General features: G+C 32.7%; 1 non-coding gene and 1 pseudogene across 1 annotated transcript; both read left to right on the forward strand.

Annotated features, from left to right (window-relative positions):
• The first annotated feature begins 1,456 nt into the window (after nucleotides 1-1,456).
• LOC110657436 (uncharacterized) lies at nucleotides 1,457-8,683 on the forward strand (annotated as a pseudogene).
• Nucleotides 8,684-12,733: 4,050 nt separating this feature from the next.
• LOC131176688 (small nucleolar RNA R71) lies at nucleotides 12,734-12,840 on the forward strand. Its single transcript, XR_009146639.1, has one exon. It is a non-coding gene; the product is annotated as a small nucleolar RNA R71 (small nucleolar RNA).
• The last annotated feature ends 9,463 nt before the right edge of the window (nucleotides 12,841-22,303 follow it).

Consider the following 22,303-nt stretch of genomic DNA (forward strand, 5'->3'; position numbering starts at 1 on the left):
TTTCTTCCTTTTTGTTGGTAATTGAAGAAGGAAGAAGCTTTTTTTTTTATTTTTTATTTTTTTATTTGGGTCCCATCACTACTCTTCTTTACGTTGTTAATTGGTGAGGGTAGAGACAAATTTAGCTTTTTAGGTTACCATACTTACTAAAAACACAATTCAAAGATGAGCATTGATTGATTATTATGGGGGACAAAAGTGTAACTACATAGGTGGGTTTTCATTTTAATTTCAAAATTTAAGGTGGGCAATTGCCCACCATGTCTATGCTGTGGCTTCGCGACTGCATATATGCTTTACCAGAAAAAGTCATGGGGAAAAAAATGGCAACTTGCCTTTATATATATATAAGTATAGCTAGCTATATGATTAATTTCAATCCCAATGATATATCATTTGATCATATTGAAGAAACATACTTAGTACTCCTCGTAAAAAAGAATAAATAAAAAGGCTTTGTTTGTAATTAAGTTATGATCAAGGGTGTAATTCTGACTTGCTTAGACTCACATACTGCCCCAACTAACTATACTGATTTAACTAACAGCTAGGGGATTTTTTGGAATTAAAAAATTAAATTTAGAAAGATCTTGATTAGTGTTTCGTATTTTGACTAGGATTAAAACACTACTTCTCTTATTTATACTATTTGATAATATAGATATTTATACTAATATTTAACGATTTGAGGGAGTGAATTATAAAATGTTACATCTCATAGCTTTTAAGGTAGTATTTTAACTATGATAAAAAAAAATGATACTACTATTTTTATATTTAACAACTAATCTAACAATTATTTTTATTGAATAAATTTACTTTAAACTATTATATTTAACATTATTTATTTTTAAAAAATAACTATTCGATAATAATAAAAGTTAATAAAATAGTTAACAGTCACTTAACAGTTAACTATTACTATAACAACTAGATTATCCAATAGACTCAAAAGAATATATATGCATATGTATACACAGGGTCAAGCAGTTCATAACCAAATGACGCGTAAGATGAAAAGTTGCATGGAATCATTATACTCTCTCTCTCTCTCTCTGTGTGTGAAAGTCTAAAACCTACTTTTTAGTCCTCCAACCTTTTGGCCAATGATCTCTCTCTCTCTCTCTCTCTCTCTCTCTGTGTGTGAAAGTCTAAAAACCCACCACGCCCTCCCTGCCCCCTTCATTCTTTTTTCACTTTATATTGTTGAATTAGTTTCTTTAGTTTCATTTCTAATGTTATGTTTCTCTAGTCTCCAGTTTGGAGTTTTAGTACCCCTCTTTAGATATTGTGGCCGTTGCAAGTGGGTTTCAAAATGGTTTGCTTGCTTGAAGTTTTAACAATCTAGGGGCTATCCTTGCTGGCTGGCAACTTTATAAATGAGAAGGTATCATTCTGCTGTTGGTCACCGATCCGTCTAGGCTATAGGAGAATGAGACACTTAAGCTCTACCACCATGACTTTCTCGATTCTCCAGCTTTCCCCTTGGTTTCTGGCCCACTTGTTTGTCAATCTCTTGATGCCTAGCCTATCTCATCTGGTTCTCCTGGGGTTGATGTCTCGGGGGAGTTCTACTTGATGTCAGTCGAGGCGTTCTTGCTTCTGATTCGGTGAGGCTCTCCTTCTTGTGTGTTTTCTTAAGGTTGTTGATCCCCCTTTAGTAGCTGGTGTTCAAGCTGTTTCAACGTCAACATTGCCCATCTTCCTGCTTGTTGGAGTTGTGAGATCAAATATTGCACGCATTATAGTCTTAGGGGATTCTCTTTGTAAGGTCTTGGGCTTTATGTTTCAAGGGCTTGGTTGTTAATTATTGTTGTAGATAGGTTGCTACTAGTGGATGGTGGGCCTTGTAATCACATGCTTCTCAATGAAATATCTTTCTTTTGGTAAAAAAAAAAAAAAAAAGAAAGTGGGCAAGCTAGAATTATCCTGTGCCAATTGGAACTCAATTTTATAAAAAGAAAAAAATTATTATTTAGTTCATATATTTTGATGAAAATAAATGTTTAGTCTTTTTTTGAGAAATGTACTATTTAATTTTTATTTTTTATTTTCATTAAACTTTTTAGCTCCTTCATCAAATTTTCTTTATTAGCCAAAGAAGTACTTTAATACTAAGTAAATTATTATTTAATTCCTCTATTTTAGTAAAAATAATTAGTTAGCCCTTATATTTTATAAAATACTACCTTTTAGTTTTTTTATTTTAGTAAAGCTAATTAACCCTTGTATTTTGAAAAAAATAATATTTTAAAAAATATATTTCTAAATGAAAATAAAAATTTTATTGTGTGTTGACTAAATTTGAATTTGAATTTGAACTTTCTAGAATTGTTCAAGCATTTTGATAATATATTTATCAACTATATCCTAACTTTACTCTTTATTGTTTTGAGCTAGACTCATGTAACAATCCGAATTTTTAAATAATTATTTTATGTGTAAATTATAATATTTTAATGTATTAAATATTATGAAAATTAATTTGAACTTTCTGAATTTTCAAAATCGGATTTTATTTTTCGAGACAATTAATTTTATCAATTTTTAAAAATTAATTTAAAGACCATGTGGCAAATATAAAAATATATTTGGACTCTATAAATATTTTTAAGTTTTTTTGTAATTGTTTTTAGAATTTTTGGGCCTCGTTTTGGCCTCCAAGACAAAATAAAAATTAAATTTTGAGTACCTTGAATCAAACCGATTGAATCGAATCAGACCATATCAGACCAATTGAATCGGATCAGTCTTCTTCTTTTTCCTCCCCCTCCCTTAAATAAAAATTATATTCTAACTCTTGGTGTTGTGGGCTTCGCATAGATGTTGTCGTTTCGTAGAAATTTCACCAGCGACTGGTACTGCATTTTCGGGTCAGACAGACAGGCTGTTAGACCCACTTTGGAAGTGGGTCAGTATTACAATGATTCCCATCATTTTCAGGAGCCTTAGTCGCATTCTAGATGTCAGAATTAACATAGGTAAATCTGAACTCTAAATTACTCCTTTTACCTAATGCCAAGTTTAGAATAAAATTTATAAAATATTCATGAGTAGCTAGAAAATTTTATTTCCTTTTTCAATAGTATTATAACATCGTTAAGGATTGCAAGACATGTTTATAGAATTTTTGAAGAGGGTTTAGATGGTTTTTGCAAAATATTAGTTTTAAGCCTTATAGCTGAATCGCATAGTTACTTGAGAATTATCTGGTTTAGCAGGCCCATAAGGGGCCGTAAGATGTTGTTGTGATGTGGGCCTAAGGCCTTTGGGTTTAGAAGTATTGTTTGAATTGCTTTACAGGTTGGGTAGGTCCTAGGTACTAGAAAAACCCTGTTAGATTTCTAGCTTAAAATAGGATGTCCTTGACTCTTTAAATTCTTGTTTTGAGTTAATGCTGATAAATTCATAAATATAATTTTTTAGGTGATCAGAGTCAGCCTTCCTCTTTCACCCAGCCGCCACAGTGACTTCTAATGATCTGTGAGTAGAAATTGATTTTATTTATAATTTCAATATTATTATATATTTAAGGCATGCCCATACATTCACTTATAAATATATGTATATAGTTAATTACTAGGTATATCTTGTATTGTACATTTATTTGATGAATTTATTGTGAATGTCACCTTAGGGTAATTGGGGGCTTTGTGTGTGTGTCGACGTTCGTGTGGTGTGATTATAGATATAGGTAAGACGAGTAGTCGTGGTTGAAGCTTAACTCGTTGGGACCCAATCCTTATATGTGGATAAGTTAGAGTGAGTACGGTTTTGAGTTGATCTCACTGATCTCCGCATTTAGATTATTAAGAGAAAGTCCAACTCGAGTTGATATCGCTGGCAAGTGTTGAAATTAAGAGAACTGTATAGGGGATTAGCTTCTATATATATATACACTTTGATGTGATACACGAGTGTGTGAGTGCTCCAAATTATCTTTTATGTGAATATTGTTTGGATTGATTGGAAATGAGTGTATGTTGAATTTCATACATAGGAATGCATTAGGCTTAGATAGTTATGGAAATTGTATTTAAAATCAATATCTTACTCTATAAGTCAAATGTTCACTCCTGTTCAACTATTTTTCCTCAGGTGATAGGTGGTCTTTTTGTGAATAACATGTTTCTTTTCTCGCAGGTTTACCAGCAGCAGCTTAATTGTATTTCATTTTCTTGAATTATATTCTAGACTCTGCCTGTACCAAAAATGTTTTAAACTTTTTTGGTATTGTAATAACTTAATCATTTGGGTATTGTAAACTTATTATGTGAATGTACTTGGATGCATGAGATGAGTATTTCCTTAGATGAGGAAGCTGAGTTGCCATTGGATTATTTTTTAGATTGAGGCTTATGAGGGTGAGCTGAGCTCCCCAAATTTTGTTATTTTGTGATTATGGGTCAGATGAGTTAATACACCTCGTTGGATAGTCTAATTTATGGCCGGACTCTATTCATTTGTTTTATCAAAATTAGACTATGTTTATGGGGTTTATGGTTATACTAGGAATAGCAAGACTTACTACAGGTTTTGGAGGCCTTATATTTATCCAAGTTCTAGTGCCGATCCGGCCCAAAATTTGGGTCGTGACAACTGAAATGGTTTATTTTTTTATTATATATTTTTTATCTAATAAAGTAATTATTTTACATTCTTTCATAAAAAAAATATTGTATTTATGACACCCATAAATATAATATTTTTTTCATCACACTTATCTTAGAATTTAAAATGCTTTCACAAATAAGGCTATGAAATGTATGCATAACAACAAATTAATATTATAATAAGTATGATGAAACTCTAAATTTTAAGAGTTATTGAACATTTATTAATATACAGGGTGTAAGGTAGACATGGGTTTGGTCCGGTCAAAACTAAATTTGATTAAAATTATAATGAATTGAATCGAATTGATTTTGATTGATTTGGTCTAATTTCTTATTAAAAATCCTATTTTTTATTTTTTAAAAAATTAAAAAAAATTAACTGTTCACTTTGATAAATTTGAATCAAATAAAATTTTGAATAGAATTGAAACTGAATCAAAATTAAACTAAACAAAAATCAAGATGAAAATCAAAGGAAACCTATAATGTCCTGAATTTTTAAATAATTAGTTTATGTGGGAATTGACTGGTTTGGCAGGCCTAGGAGGAGCATTGTGTAGTTATTATATTGTGGGCCTAAGGCCTTTTGGATTGAGAAGTGTTTATTGAGTTATTTTGCAGGTTGGGTAGGATCTAGGTACAGGGAAAACTCTACCGGATTTTCGACATAAACCTAAGGTGTCTTAGGCTCTTTAGTTCTTTGTTTTGAGTTAATATTGATAAATTTCTTGAATATAATTGTTTAGGTGATCCAAGTCAACATTCCTCATCTTCTTAGCCGCCCTAGTGACATTTGGATAATTTGTGAGTAGATATTGATTTTATTTATAATTTTAATATTATTATTATATATTCAAGGCATGCTCAGGCATTCACTTGTAAATATATATATATATATATATATATATATATATATATATATATATATATATATATATATATATATATATATATATATATATATATATATGTAGTTAAATACTAGGCACGCCCTTATGTTGCATATATTATTGGTGAAATTATTGTGGTTGTCGCGTTAAGATAATTTGGAGCTGTGTGTGTGTTGGCGTGCGTGTGGTATGGATATATGGTAAGATGGGTAGTCGCGGTTGGAGCTTGACTCGCTTGGACCTGATCCTTATATGTGGATAAGTCGGGTTCAGTACGGCTTTGAGTTGATCTCGCTGACACCCGCACTTGGATTATTAAGAGAAAGTCCAGCTTGAGTTGACCTCGTTGACAGGTATTGGAATTAATAAAGTTGTATAAAGGATTAGCTCCCATAGGTATATATGTTGATGTGACACACGAGTGTGTGAGTGCTCCAAGTTATCTTTTGTGTGAAAATTGTCTGAATTATTTAAAATTATGTGTGCATGTTGTAATTCATACATAGGAATGCATTAGGTTTAGATAGTTATAGAAATTATATTTAAAATTAATATCTTACTCTATAAGTCAAAACGCTTACTTCTGTTCAATTATTTTTTCTCAGGTGACAGGTGGACTTGTTGAAAATAATATGTTTTCTTTTCTCGCAGGTTAAACTAGAAAAGTTCAATTTACTTTTATTATCTTTTGTTAAATTCTAGAACCCCGCATGTACCAGTAGTGTATTATCCTTATCTGGGGTTGTATTAACTAAACTTTTTGAGTTGTAACCTTATTTATGTGGAAATATTTGGATGCATGAGATATTCATTTCTTTGGATGAGGGAGCTGAGCTCCCATTTGATTATTTATCTGATTTGAGGATTGTGAGGGTGAGCTGAGCTCCCCATATTATTGTTTTATTGGTTTACAGATAGTGAATTAAGGCTCCCCATTTGATAGTCTAATTTATGGCCGGATTCTGTCCATTTGATTTTTTAAAATTAGACTATATTTATGTGCTTTATGGTTGGACTAGAAATAGTTAGGATTACTACTGGATTTGGGAGCCTTATACTAACTCAAGTTCTAGCACCGGTCCGGCCTAGAAAATGGATCGTGACAAAACCCTTCAATTCAATCTTGATTCACAAACCTTTAAAGATTAAATTCTGCTGGTTGATTTTTGGTTGATTTTGCGGCCGCTTTGAAAATTATGATATGATATAATATGTAGATTTGGGCACATTTTTTGATTGATTTATGAACTGTAGATTTAATTTTCAGAAGCAGATTGATCTTGACTTTGGTTTTTCTCTTTTGAATCTTGGTGATTGTTGCTACAGCCTACGTTTAAAGTCACTTCTTCTTCTGAGGCTCTGCTATGCTCTTTTTGTGATCTTGGGCCACTGTCACATTTGTGCCTTCTTGTTTCTTCTTGCTTAAGTATTTATTTACTTGGCTTGTCTATCGGGTTATTTTTTCAGTTTTTGATCTTGAAGTTGATTTTGTATTTTTGTCTTTGGTCTAATATTGGCTGGTTTTGTATTGCTTTTTTCAAGTTTTTTCTCTGAACATAATATGTTCTAGGTGGGTGTATTTAGATTGGTTTGCTGGCCTAGATTAGATGAATGTTCTCATAGTAAATTTTTCTTTGATATTATTTTTAATAAATTATTTACTTATAAAAAAATAATCAATTTAATTTCAACTTCAATTTTAACACTAGACCTTGTCCATGTTTAATGTTAAGAAATTATACTTTCCCTAAGTGTAATATAATTTATCAATTTATTTTTTTTAATTTAATATATATTAAATTATATTATGAGCATTATTTAAGAGAAAATTTATTTATTGAAAAATTAATTTATATATCAGAAGATATATTTATATTATATTTACTAAAAAATAAATTCTCTGAAAATTTATTTTTCAAATATGGAATTCTCTGAAAATTTACTTTTCAAATAGGGAATTTTAAACCAAATGAGACCTAAAATTAAATTGCTAAAAATAAAATTATATTTCTAAACTTTGATCTGATTAAAGCCAAATTGATCTTTTATCTGTCTTAAAAGAGTAAGCAACACAGTTTAAATAAAATAAAAATACTCCTTTCAGATTTTATTTAATCTCTCACAAAAAAAAGGGGCAGTCTATGCAAGTAAAAGCCACAATTAGATTAACCCATCTCTCAAAATATGCACCAGAGCATGTATTAGCTCCAACTATACCTATCCTTGCTAAGTTTCTCCTCACTGACATTTCAAACAATTTAATTCAGTCCATTCAAGAAGCAGCCGCATATTTATTGAACCGAATTTCATGTCAAGGTGATGGTGTTTTGGCCTCAGAGATAGGCCAATCTGGTGTTACACATTCTATCTTAAGTTTGCTGCCCCAGTCCAAAAATAGGTTCCGAAAGGTTTTGATAAAATGTGTTTTGGTGTCTTGTTAATTTTGGTAACGTAAATCATTTGATTATAGCTAGAAAATGTGGGTTAGAGATCATTATTGATATGTTAAATTCTTGTAGAGATGGGGACAGGCTGTACTTGTTGGAGATTTTAGGTGCATTGCCACTGTTGAGGTTGCAGAATAGAACGGCTTGACTTCTTAGATTGGGAGGGCTTAATTTCTTTTTGAGCCGGTTAGGTATGGTAGCATGATATCAAGAGAGAGAGCTTGTCAAGCAGTAGGATGACTTGCTGTCGCAAGCCGTGCAAGGTCTATGCTTGTGGAATTAGGAGCAATTCCATTGCTTATTGAATTATTTCAAGATGGACATTGTTACAAGCACTCAGTTTCAGTTGTTAGAAAATCAGATGCAGTTCCAGTTTTGGTTGAGCTTTTGAGGGATGGGAATGGTGAAGTTAGGGGAAAGGTATCAGGGGCTATTGCTCAGTTGAGTTATAATGAAGCTGATCGAGCTGCACTTGCTGATTCAGGGGAAGTTCCAATTCTCATTGAATTATTGTATGAGTTAGAGGAGTTGAAGGATAATGCTGCTGAGATTCTTGTGAATTTGGCTGAAGATCCGTGCAGCATGATACAATATTTGAAGCAGTTGATGTTCCTTCATTCCTGAGTTTGCAGAATAGAATGGCTTGACTTATTGTTTCAAATAAGCGCATGGTTAGATCACTGAGACGTTGAGCATTGAACAGCTTGCTCGGGATATATATATTGCCTAATTTTCTCTTATTTCTTTAATATCTGCTGCCTGCAAAATGCTAAAATTGTAGTTACATTGATGGTACTATTCTTTTTTTTTTTTTTTGGATAAGCAAAATATTTTTTTAATAATTAGCCAGGAAAAAATGCTATTATTCTGTTGCCACTGGATTTTTCTTGTTTGATCAGCTTTCATCTGTTTTAAAGGTTCGTAAGTTGTAAAGCTTATACACGTTGTGACAGTAGCAATAAATGATCTGTTCTTTTGCATATACTATGAAGTTTTGAGAGCATGGGTTGTGGTGGGGGGGGGGGGGGGGGGGTTTGGTGGGCGCGGCGCGGGGGGTGGGTGGGTTTGTTGTGTGTGTGGGTTGGGTAAGGTATGCATGTTAATCAATACATGTTCTGAGCTTGATTCAACAAAATTGAGCAGAAAAACATAAGCATGTTAAAATTGGATTTTCATCTTTTGTTTCCGTGGAACTTCCTTGGAAGGCTATAAGAAAGAAAAACATTTTATCAGTACGTAAATTTGGTAAATAATAGGACGAAAGGATTTAAAATCCATTTTCATCCATCCTTAATGCAACCTTTCAAACATGGTAGAAAAGGAAAAATAGGGGCGATTTTAACTTGGACAGCTTGGGTTTTGTTTTTCATGGAAAACGACTACACGGTAAACTCAACAGCAATACAAGATAAATAGAAGAAAGAATCTGCTAAAAAACCTAATTCATTTATCTAAATTGTGACAGGAAACTATCAAATACTGCTACTGCTGAGCTTGAACTCAACATTGCTCTCAACTGAAATGAACCTAAAATATTGAACTGATTTAGGATGGCCAAGTCAGCATAACATTACTATCTGCAATAATTGAAACTGTTTACAAATAAATCGAATTTTCTTTGTTCTCTCTCAAGAAGCACGGCCCACCATCTGAATGCTAAAGTGGGCAACATGCAAAAAGAAATCTATGGAGATTTTTTAAACTATTGCTTAGGAGAAAACTCTTTTCCTCATTTTTGTACTCATTTTCTTATCGTACCCAACAACTTGTTCTCTAAGATCACTACTTACCAGCATCATAAGTTTGCTTTATTATGTGATAACACTAGATTCTCCAGATATTGAGGATTGAGACATAAATACTATTATAACAAGCATGCAAATCTAAGGTGCACACATAAATCATACAATCACACAGCATTGAAAAGAGAAAAAGAATAACACAAAATTTAACGTGGTTCAACTGTAAGGTCTACTTCCATAGGCAAGACAAGAGAAAAAGTTCTACTATGATGAAAAAGAGCAAGATACAATCAATCAAACCTTAACCCAGCGTGTTGTCCGAATATCTCACAATTCTACCGTAAAGAGTAGAATATTATAATATTTATACTGGTCCATACCGAGGAGATCAGTGGTGGGTTTCGAGCCCAGGCCTATTAGCGCGTGCTCTCTGTTACCACTACATATCTCATTTTTTATCCTAATCGGATCATAGCGCGAAACTTTTGGGTCGGGTCATAATTCGGATCCATGAAAAACATATCCAAATTTCAAAGCCACAAATATAACAATTTTCCCCCTTGGCTTGAATTTTCTCTATCATCAACAAAATAACCACAAACACTCTGTCTTGCCATATGCCTTCGCAAGGGCATTACTGAGCACTACAAACACCAACTAAGTCTAGGCAATTCCTAAACTTGCTGACTAGGACTCCCTTGGTCATCATATCTGCTGGATTATCATGTGTAGAGACTTTTTGCATAACTATAGTCCCCTGAGATACAATGTTCTGAATGAAGTGATATCTGACATCAATGTGCTTAGTTCGCTTATGGTACATCTGATTCTTTATGAGATGTATTACACTCTGGCTGTTACAAAATACTGTTGCCTTATTCTGTATCAACCCAAGATTACCCACCAAACCTTGTAACCATAAAACTTCTTTTACTACCTCTGCTAAGGTCATATATTCAGCCTTTGTGGTAGACAAAGCAACTGTAACTTGCAATGTTGCCTTTCAACTGATAGCACTTCCGAAAAGAGTAAACAAATAACCTGTCAAATATCTCCTCTTGTCTAAGTCCCCTGCAAAATCTGAATCCACATAGCCAATAATTGAATCACTCATCTTGGCCCTGTCAAATGTCAGACCAACATCTGTAGCACCCTTAAAATCCCTCAAAATCCATTTCACTGCCTGCCAATGCTCTTTCTCAGGACACGCCATGTATCTACTCACTACACTAACTATAAGAAAAATGTCAGGTCGGGTGTATACCATAGCATACGTGATGCTATCAACAACACTCAAATAGGGAACACTAGACATGTGCTCCATCTCCTCATCTATTTTTGGTGACATGTCTGCAGATAACTTGAAATGGGCAGCAAACGAAATAGTCACAGGCTTAGCATTATTCATGTTGAAACACTTAAGCACTTTCTTAACATAGGCTTGTTGAGATAAGAAAAGCTTCCCAATGCTTCTATTCCTACTAATTTCCATTCCCAATATCTTCTTTGCAGCTCCCAAATCCTTCATCTCAAACTCATCACTCAACTGCTTTTTCAGAATGTTAATTTGTGATATGCTTTTAGCAGCAATAAGCATGTCATCCACATACAATAGCAAATAAATAAAAGAATCATCTGAAAGCTTCTTATGATAAACACAACTGTCATATGAACTATGATTAAAGTTATTACGAATCATGAATGTATTAAATCTTTTGTACCACTGCCTAGGAGACTGTTTCAGACCATATAAAGATTTCTTAAGCAATCAAACACGATTTTTCATACCTGGAATGACAAATCACTCAAGTCGACTCATATAAATTTGCTCCACCAACTCAGCATGTAAAAATGTTGTCTTCACATCTAGTTGCTTAAGCTCTAGATTATAAAGAGCAACCATAGCAAGTAAGACTCTAATAGAATTGTGCTTCATAACTGGAGAAAACACTTCATTAAAGTCAATCCCCTCCCTCTGAGTAAAGCCTTTTGCTACCAACTGTGCCTTATATCGAGGTGCTTTAACCCCTGGAGTGCTTTCCTCTTTCTTGAACACCCATTTGCAACCTATCACATTTTGTCTCTTAGGCAATGTTACAAGCTCCCAAGTCTGATTCTTATGAAGAGATTCAATTTCTTCACTCATAACACCGACCCACTGATCTGCATTTGAACAAGAAATAGCTTCTCTATAATTGCTGGGTTCATGCACATTATCTGTTTCAGCAACTAACAAGGCAAACACAACTAGATTTGCATATGTATATCTCTGCGGTGGTCTAATCTATCTTCTCTCTCTACCAGTAGCAATGTTATATGGTTCCTATTGCTGTTGATCAGGATCTTGCATCTCATCATCTGAATCACTGGACTGAACTGCTGAAGTATCAATATCAAGCTCCACCTGTTCTCTGACACTGTGATCTGATTCTACTATTGACTTCCACCTCTGACTATCCAATGAAGCAAACTCATTAAATGTTACATCCCTGCTGATAATTAATCCTGGAGACTTTGGATCATTGCACCACAACCTGTAGCCTTTCACTTTAGATGGATTCCCTAGAAATATGCATTTTTTTGCCCTTAGCTCAAGCTTACCATGTCTCACATGAGCATAAGCAGGGCAACCAAATACTCTCAGCTGAGAGCAATCAGCAGGTGAACCGGACTAGATCTCAAAAGGAGTTTTACACTCAATAGCTGTAGATAGAGATCTATTAACCAAGAAACAGGCTATATTAATTGCTTCAGCCCAAAAATCCTTTCCCAATCCTGAATGTGAGAGCATGCTTCATGCTTTGTCCCAAAGCGTTCTGTTCATGCATTCTGCAATACTATTCTATTGTGGTGTCCTTGTACAAGTGCGATGTCTCACAATACCTTCATTGCTGCGAAATGCATCGAACTCACAATTGCAAAATTCCAACCCGTTATCAGTTCTTTTTTGTCTGCTTTTCAATCATCGTCTTCTCACAATACTTTTAATTGCTAGAGAAACACCATTGTAAAAATGTTGAACTAGCATCCATTTAGGGATTCCATGATGTGGACATCTCCTTTGAAGATCCTTGTATCTCTCCCAAGCTTCATAAAGACTCTCATCATCCCTTGGTCTGAAAGAAGTTAATTCATTTCTCAATTTTGTAGTCTTGCTACGAGGAAAGTATTGAGCCAAGAATGCTTGTGACAACTCATCCCAAGTAGTTATTGAGCCCGGAGGTAATGAATGCAACCACTCCCTAGCACGATCCTTCAAAGAAAAAGGAAATAATCTCAATCAGATGGCATCATTTGACACTCCATTTATCTTCAGCATGTCACTAATTTCAAGAAAATGTGCAAGGTGCACATGTGGACTCTCAGTAGGACCTCCCCCAAACTGTGATTGTTGAACCATTTGAAAAAGCGAGGGCTTCAACTCAAAGTTGTTTGCTTCCACTATACTCGGTCTAAAATCTCCAAAACTAGGAAAAGCATGATCCTTAATTGATCGGTTGTTGTTGTTTGTCATAGCTTCTATCACTTATTGCTCTTGATGTTGCTCTTGCTGTCTTTGAATTTTGAGTTCAGCTTTTCTTCTTTTAGACTCTGTTTTTAAAGCTTTAGCTGTCTTTGCAATCTTAGGATCAAAAATTAAATCAATTTCTGCACTTTTTGTTCTTCTCATATAAAAGATATGTACCTGAAAAACCAAATAAGAAAATCTCAAAGTAAAATGATAAAGAAAAGAAATTAAAATCAAAAATAAAATGCCCAAATTAACCAAACAATCAATCATCTAATATCAAACAAAACAAATCCCTGGCAACAGCGCCAAAAACTTGATTGCGTACTCCGTAAGTATACGGGTCGTTCAAGTTGTAAAGAAAAGATATCATCCCACAGAGATTTATTATTTTAGTATCAAACTATAAAAGTCACAATTATTTGGGCTATCGATAGTTTGTACCAAAAATAGAGTAAGAGATGCAACAAATTAAATTGAGAAAATAAGGAAATTATAATGAATTAAGCAATTAAAATTCTAAGCACTATACTAATTTACTAAAATTTCAGTAAGTAACAAAATATTTAATTAATTAATGGTAAAAATTGATTCCAGAGTTGAGGTTCATGAAGTAAATTTCATTGGAATTTGGATAGACAAAGCCAAGATTAAGGGAAATACAAGTTTGAAGGAAGTTGATTCTGATTTCCTTTGATTTCTCTTTCAAGCAAACTAAAGAGTGTTTTAAAGGAAACTAAACCCCACTCTCATGCGATGTTTAATTACCCAAAATCCTTTAAGCATTTTAATCAACTTGAAATTCCTCTTAATCCACTAGTTTATTTCTAACACTAGGTGATTAAATTCATTATCTTGATTATCTATCATAAATGTTCACCTCTCGGTCCTTCAATCTAAGATTAAGAACAAAACCCAAAGGGTACCAATAATGGGTATGTAAATAAGCACACAAGATGAGAATCAAAGCTTATATATACTAAAAATCTGGTTAAAACCAGTCCAAATTCACAAATAAAACTTAAATTATTACACCCAACTCTGAAATCTTAAGTATCTACTCACTCATGCTTGTATTTACAAGTAGAAAATATGAAATAGAGCAAGAAAATATGAAATAGAGCAAGAAAATATGAAATAGAGCAAGAAAATATGAAAATAAAACTAAAAATAAAATAATCCAGAAGAAGAAGATCCAAATGTCTGAAAATGTAAGCTGGAAAACGTCACTCTGCAGGTGTTCTTCCTCCTAGAAATGGTGTGATTCCCTCTTTCCTTTCTCTTTTGATTTTTCTCCCTCTTTGTCCTTTTGGTAAAAATGAGAATATGATGCTTATATATCCCCTCAAGGTTTGCCCTAAAAATAGTTTCTAAAGGGATAAAGACAAAAGGTATAAAAGGTGTGAAAAGAGAAAATTTTTCCATGTCAGCAAATCTGCCAGCTCCATCCCACTTGCCTCATGTTGATTTAAGTTGTTTTCCACATGCCTCATGTTGATTCGGAGGAGGAGCCTTAGATTCTGCACGACCAGCTATACGGGGCATGTTAAAGCCCTTGAAACTTTCAGCGTGTTTTGTTCCGAAATCTCTGTTTAAATGACTCAGTGTGAATTTACATGCTTCATGTGGATTCCTGCTGGCTGACTCTTATCTTCACACGACCCTCAACATGGGGCATGTTGAAACCCTTGAAACTTTAGGTGTATTTTGTTCTGAAATCTTTGTTTACATGACCCAGTGTGAATTTACATGCCTCATGTGGATTCCTACTGGCTGACTCTTATCTTCACACGACCCTCAACACGGGACATGTTGAAGCCCTTGAAAGTCTAGGCTGGACTTCTTCTTTAAGTGAATTTTCTTTATTTTTCACACCACTTTAGGCTTCCAAATCACTTTGAATTTTTTCTATATGGAACTTTTTGCCTTTAAACCTTATTAAAACCTATCAAAAATATTAAAATTTCGAAAATCAAATATAATGAAACTAAAATTAACAAATTAACTAAAATAAGCATTAAAAGCATAAAATTAGTAAACTAAAAAGGCAAAATAGATGCAAAACTACTCTAAAATACTTATATAAAATGAGTTTATCAAATTTGAACGATGAGCTTCGTGAAGGAATGCAACAGCTAGCTTGATAGCAAGACGCTCATTCAACTGAGGGCGTCGCGTCTGGGAGTGATCGAAACTTTAAGAAGCAAGGGGCGGCAATGAAGAACAGAGGAGTGTTTTAGATTTGTTAAGTTCACCCATCCTTAAAACTACGTAGTTTTATGTAATTTAGCACTCTCATTTAAAATTTTTTTTTTTCTATTTTATTTGTTATTTTAAAAAATTATGAAAATGTTAATTATTTTTTAACTTTACTTTAATTATTATTATTCTCAATATATTTATTTTTTTTCACATATTTTTACATTTCAATGATATTATAAACAAATTTTAATTAATTTTTAATATTATTTTTATAAAAATATTTATCCAATAATTTTTTAATTCTTAAAAAAAATTTTAAAAATTATTGACATAGAATGGAGCTAGTATTAAATTAGTATTTATTTGTAAATATTTTTTAATTTTTATAAAATATAATTAATTATTGATTTAAATTATTTTAATAGGGTAAGTTTATGAAAGACATTTCTCTAGAATAGTATAAAAAAATTAATATAATATATATATTTGAAATTAAATTGTCCCCTATAGTTTTATGAAAATAAAATTAATATAATTCTATATAATTAAAATTAAAATTAGATAAAAATAATTAGATAACACTTTAATTTTTGAAACCAAAAGCAATTGGTTTCTAAATATAACTAAAAGAATTAGAAACCGGTATAAATCGGTTCCTAATTTATTTTAAAATTTCATTGATTTTGAAACCGACAAAACTCGATTTCTAAATATAGAGGAAATAGAAACCGACAGAAATCGGTTTCTAACTTTACTTTAAAATTTATTAAATCAAATATAAAATAGATAAATTTTGAAACCGAAAGCTATCGGTTTCTAAGCATCAATGAAAAAATTAGAAACTGGTAAAAATCTATTTCTATTTTGAAAATTTAGTAAATAATATAGAAATTATAAATATAATTAGAGAACAATTTAATATTTGAAACCGAAAACAATCGGTTTCTAAATAACTTTGGAATTAGAAACAGACATAAAACGGTTTCTAAATATAACAAAGGAAAATATAAACGGACAGGAATCGGTTTCCAACGTTTTAAGTAAAATTGGAAACCGAAAGCAATCGATTTCTAAATCTATTAAGTAATTAGAAACCGAAAGGAATCGGTTTCTATTTTATTTTAAAATTTAGTAAATAAAATAGAAATTACATTACTTTTGAAACCGATATAAATCGGTTTCTAAATTTTTTAGGTAATTAGAAACCGATATGAATCGGTTCCTAATTTATCCTTAAAATTTAATAAATAAAATTAATAATTAGATTTATTTTGAAACCGACAAAATCGGTTTCTAAATATAACCAAGGGAAATTGAAACCGATAGGAATCAGTTTCTATCTGAGACTTTAATTTTTAGTAAATAAAATAGAAATTATATGAATATTGAAACCGATACGAATCGGTTTCTAAATATAAATAGATAATACTTTATTTTGAAACTGAATGAAATCGATTTTTAAATTAAATTGAAAGAAATTAGGAACCGATATATTCTGTTTCTAATATGACAAATATTAGAAACGGAAAATTATTCAGTTTTAGAAATCGGTTTGTAATCAGTTTATAAATAGTTGCTAAATTTGCCACCAAATTGTTATTCATAATTTAGAAACCGATGAGTTTTCATTTCTAATTTCTATTTCTAATCCGTTGCTAATTGGTTTTTAATGTATTGGAGCTGTTCTACCAAATTTCCATTTCAAAATCTGTTTCAAATTATAAATCGACATAAATCCGTTTCTAAATTCGATTTCTATTCTGATATTTTCTTGTAGTGTGAAGTACCTGGCACCGCTTTTGGAAGGAATTCTGTTAGGACCCCTATCTCAGTGGGTGTATTCCACCGTTCCTCTGGTCTTATGCATTGCTCTTTTATCGAACTTCACCCTAGTCTGTTTGCCAAACACACAGTATTCACAAAAGTCCATAGATTTTGTTTTCTGCCCGTCCAACAAATCCCACTTGCTTAACACAGATAATCCTCTTTCACTCATATGACCAAGACGCATATGCCACAATTGAGTCTGATTCTGATTATTGCTTCCGGATGCTACTACAGCTTCCCCTAAAACTATACTGCTCTGAAGAAAATACAATCTTGAAACCAAACTACTCTTCATGAGTACCATAGAGCCCTTGCATACTTTGATAACTCTATTCTCTGCATGGTATCTGAATCCATGAGAGTCAAGTGTCCCAAGAGATATCAGGTTCCTCTTTAGTCCTGGAACATGCCAACACTCTATAGTTCTGACAACACCATCAAATATCCTCAATCTGATGTTACCAACTCCTTCAACAGATAATGTATGATCATTGCCCAGAAACACCTTGCCACTCATCTGTTTATAAGTGACAGACCAGTTTCTGTGTGGACAAATGTTATAAGTAGCACAGTATTAAGAATCCAGGAATTTTTTCCATGATCTGAACTCACGGATAAAATTTCTCTAGCACTATCATCACCATTAGAATCAATAAAACTATCAACCAAGTTCGCACGTTCGTAGAACTTTCTGATTGCTTTCCCTTTTTATTTTTTAACTTGGGACAGTCTCTCTTGTAGTGACCTTGCTCCCCGCACTCAAAACAGTTGGCCTTTTTCATTCTTGACTTAGATCTGGCCTTAGATTTCTTCTTGCTGGAGAGACCCTCCCTTGAATGTGTTCTTCCCTTGCTCATTAAACCTTCCTCCTCAAATCTTTCTCTATTACCTGGAAATTTCTTTTTCAACTCCTTCGATTTTAGAGAATTACTAACATCGTATAGTGAAATACTGTCTTTCTCATACAATAGAATATCAACAAAAGTTTCATAGGAGGGTGGCAAAGAACATAACACAATAAGGGCCTGATTCTCACTATCAATCTCAATATCAATATTCTTTAGGTCTATAATGATTGAATTGAATTCATCTAGATGTTCTTTAATGGATGTACCTTCGCTCATGCTTAGATTGTAAAGCCTTTTCTTCAGATACAGGTGGTTGGTTAGTGATTTGGCAGAGTATAACCCCTCTAATTTCTTCCATGCCGCAGATGTTTAGCTTTCACTAGCAATCTCGCGTAGGACATTATTAGTTATGCTTATAAAAATCGCACTCAATGCTCTCTCCTTTAGATCAGCCTTCTCCGCCTCTTTCATACCTTTTGGAAAGTTATCCTTGATTGCTTTCCATAGACCTTGTAGGATCAAGGAAGATTTAATTTTAATCTTCACTGAAACTCGATTCACCATCAAACTTCTCTATCTCATACTTCGTTGAAGACGACGCCATCTGCAAGCCTTAGATTTTGCGCACAAAGTTCTAATACCAGTTTGTTATAACAAGTACGCAAATCTAAGACACGTACACAAATCGCACAATCACACAGTATTGAAAAGAGAAGAAGAATAACACAGGATTTAATGTGATTCAACTATAAGGTTTACGTCCACGAGCAAGACAAAGAAAAAGTTTCACTATGATGAAAATGAGTAAGATACAATCAATCAGAACTCTCAAACCTTAACTCCAGTGTATTTTCCAAATATCTCACAACTCTACCACAAAATGTAGAATATTATAATATTTATACTGGTCCATACCGAGGAGATCAGTGGTGGGCTTCGGGCCCGGGCCGACTGATACGGTGTGTCCGCAAGTGCACGGGTCATAGTAGTATAGTTTTAAAAATGATATCGATCCCACAGGGAATTGTGCTTAAATTGGAAATAAAAGGATAAGCTAATTAGAATGACAAAATTTAAAGATATTAAAAATGAAATTTAGAATTAAAATTGGTATTTGAGAAATTAAAACTAAATCAAACAATTAATTAAAATTAATTAAACTAGATTACCAAAAATTAATTTGAAATTTCTATTTATGAAATTAAGAAGAATTAAATCTAAATTCAATAAAAATAAAATAAAGTAATTCTAGAGATTGGATTTAAATTGGATTTAAATTGAAATTGCTATTTATGAGATTCGGAGGATTTAAATCTAAATTCAATGAAAATTAAATTGATTCTAGAGATTGGATTTTCAATATTGTTTGCATGTGGTTTATCATTAATTTAGCCAAACACATGAGAATTGCAATTTTGAGGGAAATCAATTCTTAAATTTTTGAAACCTTTTTCAAGCATCTCAAAATTGGTTTTCATTAAATCAAACCCTGTTTTCACGGTATTTCAAATCTAACAAAAACCCAACTAATGCATAAAATTGATTTTTGGAAAATTCCCCTTAATCTTCTTAGCTTATTTCTAACACCAAGAAAATAAAGTTTATTGCAAGATTATCCATCCCCAATATTCACTTTTCAGTCCATCTATTAAGGATTAAAACTTAACTTAATGAGGGCCCATTCATCAAGCAAGGCAATAAGCACACAAGCAATAAATCAAAATATAACAAATCCCATTTAAATGGCTAAATCAGTTCAAAACCACAATACAAATCAATATTTACAAACCCATCTCTAGAATCTCAATCAACTACTCACAAATCATTGTTTAAAGACAAACCCAAATGAAGAAATGAAGAAATAATGGAAATGTAAGCTAAAAGGGGTAGAAAAACCCAGCAAATTGCAGAAGGATCTCTGCAGAAAAGTGCAGAAACGTGATCCTTGCTGCTGCTGGAAGAAAATGCAGAAGGTGCTCCTCCTTCTCTCTTTCTAACTTTTCCGAAAATGACTCCCTTGCTCTCTATGGAAAGAAAATGATAAAATGGGTCTTTATATAGGCTAAGGGTCTGCCCTAGAATGGGTAAAAGGGGGAAGGTTCCAGAGAAAGTGAGGTAAAAAGCTGGAGTAACGGAAATGCCACGTCAATAATTTCCAGTAAAAATGACATAAGCCGAGTCAGTTGTGTCGCGGGTTGTGTCGCTCTCGGCGTGAATATCTGACGATCGACACAACCTGCGACATAAGCTAATTCGGTTGTGCTGCAGGTTGTGTCGCTCTCGGCCATTTTTTTACTCAACTTCAAAATTTTTGCAATTCGACTTTAATCTCCTCCAATTGGCTACTCTGATCAAAATACATCAAATTTCTCCAAATTTACCCTACAAAACAAATAAATTCCAAAAATTAAACTAAGAAGTGTGAAAATTATAAAATTGACTAAATATATACTATTATCTATAATAATAGCTATGAACAAGGGTAAATTATGTGCAAAAATTACTCCTAAATGATGATCTAAAATGCATGCATCAAATTCCCCCATACTCAAACTCTTGCTTGTCCTCAAGCAAAATTTCATTGAAACTCATTTGGAAGGGAATAGAATCAGTCTTTGAAAACACAAAATTCACTAATCCAAACTATCAACTTACCTCTAGCCACCAACATTCCAAGTTCCCACCAGCAAAAGCACAAAGAATGAAGCAAGCACTCTCAACAATTACAGAATAGCTAAGAATTAACCAATCAACCCAAGCAACAAATACCAACCAGCTACAAGAGTCAATTGTGCCAAAACAAACCTAAATGAAATAGATAGCCAATGCGTCTCAAATAGATGGTGAGTAATGTATGGAAGATTATATTGCCAAACCCATATGCAAGCATAAAAGATCTAACTCTACTAATGTAACAAGCATTTTTCAAAGAATCATTAGGTCTTTTTAAGGGTTGTAATGGGGTCTAATAGGGTAAAATTGTGGTTAACAAAGAAAGGGAATAAGGAAAACAAAATATGAGAATAATATTAATCATGAAACTCAAAGTGCATCCAATATTCTTTTTTTTTTTTTTTTTTTTTTTTTTAATATCAAGAGGAAAGAAATTCACAATGAATCTCAAGTGCTATCACAATGATTATACAAAGGGACTACTTTTTATGCTTATTTATTTTATTTTATTTTGATTTTGTATGTGTCCCTATTTCATGTCACACCCAAAATTACCTTTGGGATATTTTGGTGACCTTTTCAACTTTTCACAATTACTCTAGCACTTTTCAAGATGTTTCAATCCTCCGAGATTTTTTTTTTATGCACTTAATTGCTAAAATATTATTCTCATAGATAGGTGGTAGTGTTTAGGTTTTATGGCTAGGTAAATGATTTGGGTTCCAAAGAAATTAGGGAATTAAGGTTCAAGGGGGTTTGCAAGGGTTAAAATGAAATTAAGGTAGGTTAAGGCTAAATGTGAGGTTTAAAATATGAAGAAATGCCTAAATCATATTCTTATCAAATGCAAGTTAAAAATTTCGCTTTGAAAGATCTAAGATGCTTGTTCTAGGAATGGTGAGACGACAATGACCATTTTCTTCCTTAAAGGCTTATCCGACACTCAAAACTCAAAATAACTAATCGAATCTGCATACCTAGATGAATGTATTAATTTTCACTATTAAGTAAGAGAAATAATAATGCTTAAGAATTTGTACCCAGCTGGAACTTACATTCCACTAACCATCTAAAGGCAAGTTGGATTGCTTGAATAAGTGGCTTATGGAATTCAAAGACAGGTTTAAAAATCCAAAAATTTTAAATGAAATGCATGAGTGTAAATGTCAAGTCAACCTATATGCAACTAAATATGCATAACTAAGTGTATGAAGCTATATGCAAGTGTATGTATGTGAATATGTACAAGTATGAGTGTGTCGCTAAATGAAAAAGGAAAAAGTAATTTTTGCAAAAAATTTACCCTCTCCCCCATACTTAGAATGAACATTGTCCTCAATGTTAAAAATGTGCAGAAAATGGGTAGCTGATATGTGCATAAAGAATTATTACCATGTTGCATAAGCGAGAGCACAACTTGTGTTGACAGTGACACAAGCTGAGATGAGAATTGTTACCTCATTGAAGTGCAGCCAATTTAATTAGATAAAATTTGGACAGCTGCTGCACTCATTGCAAAAGAAACAGTGCAATGGAATCCATTAATTAAA

The sequence above is a fragment of the Hevea brasiliensis genome, unplaced genomic scaffold (genome assembly GCF_030052815.1).
Source record: "Hevea brasiliensis isolate MT/VB/25A 57/8 unplaced genomic scaffold, ASM3005281v1 Scaf220, whole genome shotgun sequence".
Taxonomy (NCBI): Eukaryota; Viridiplantae; Streptophyta; class Magnoliopsida; order Malpighiales; family Euphorbiaceae; genus Hevea; species Hevea brasiliensis.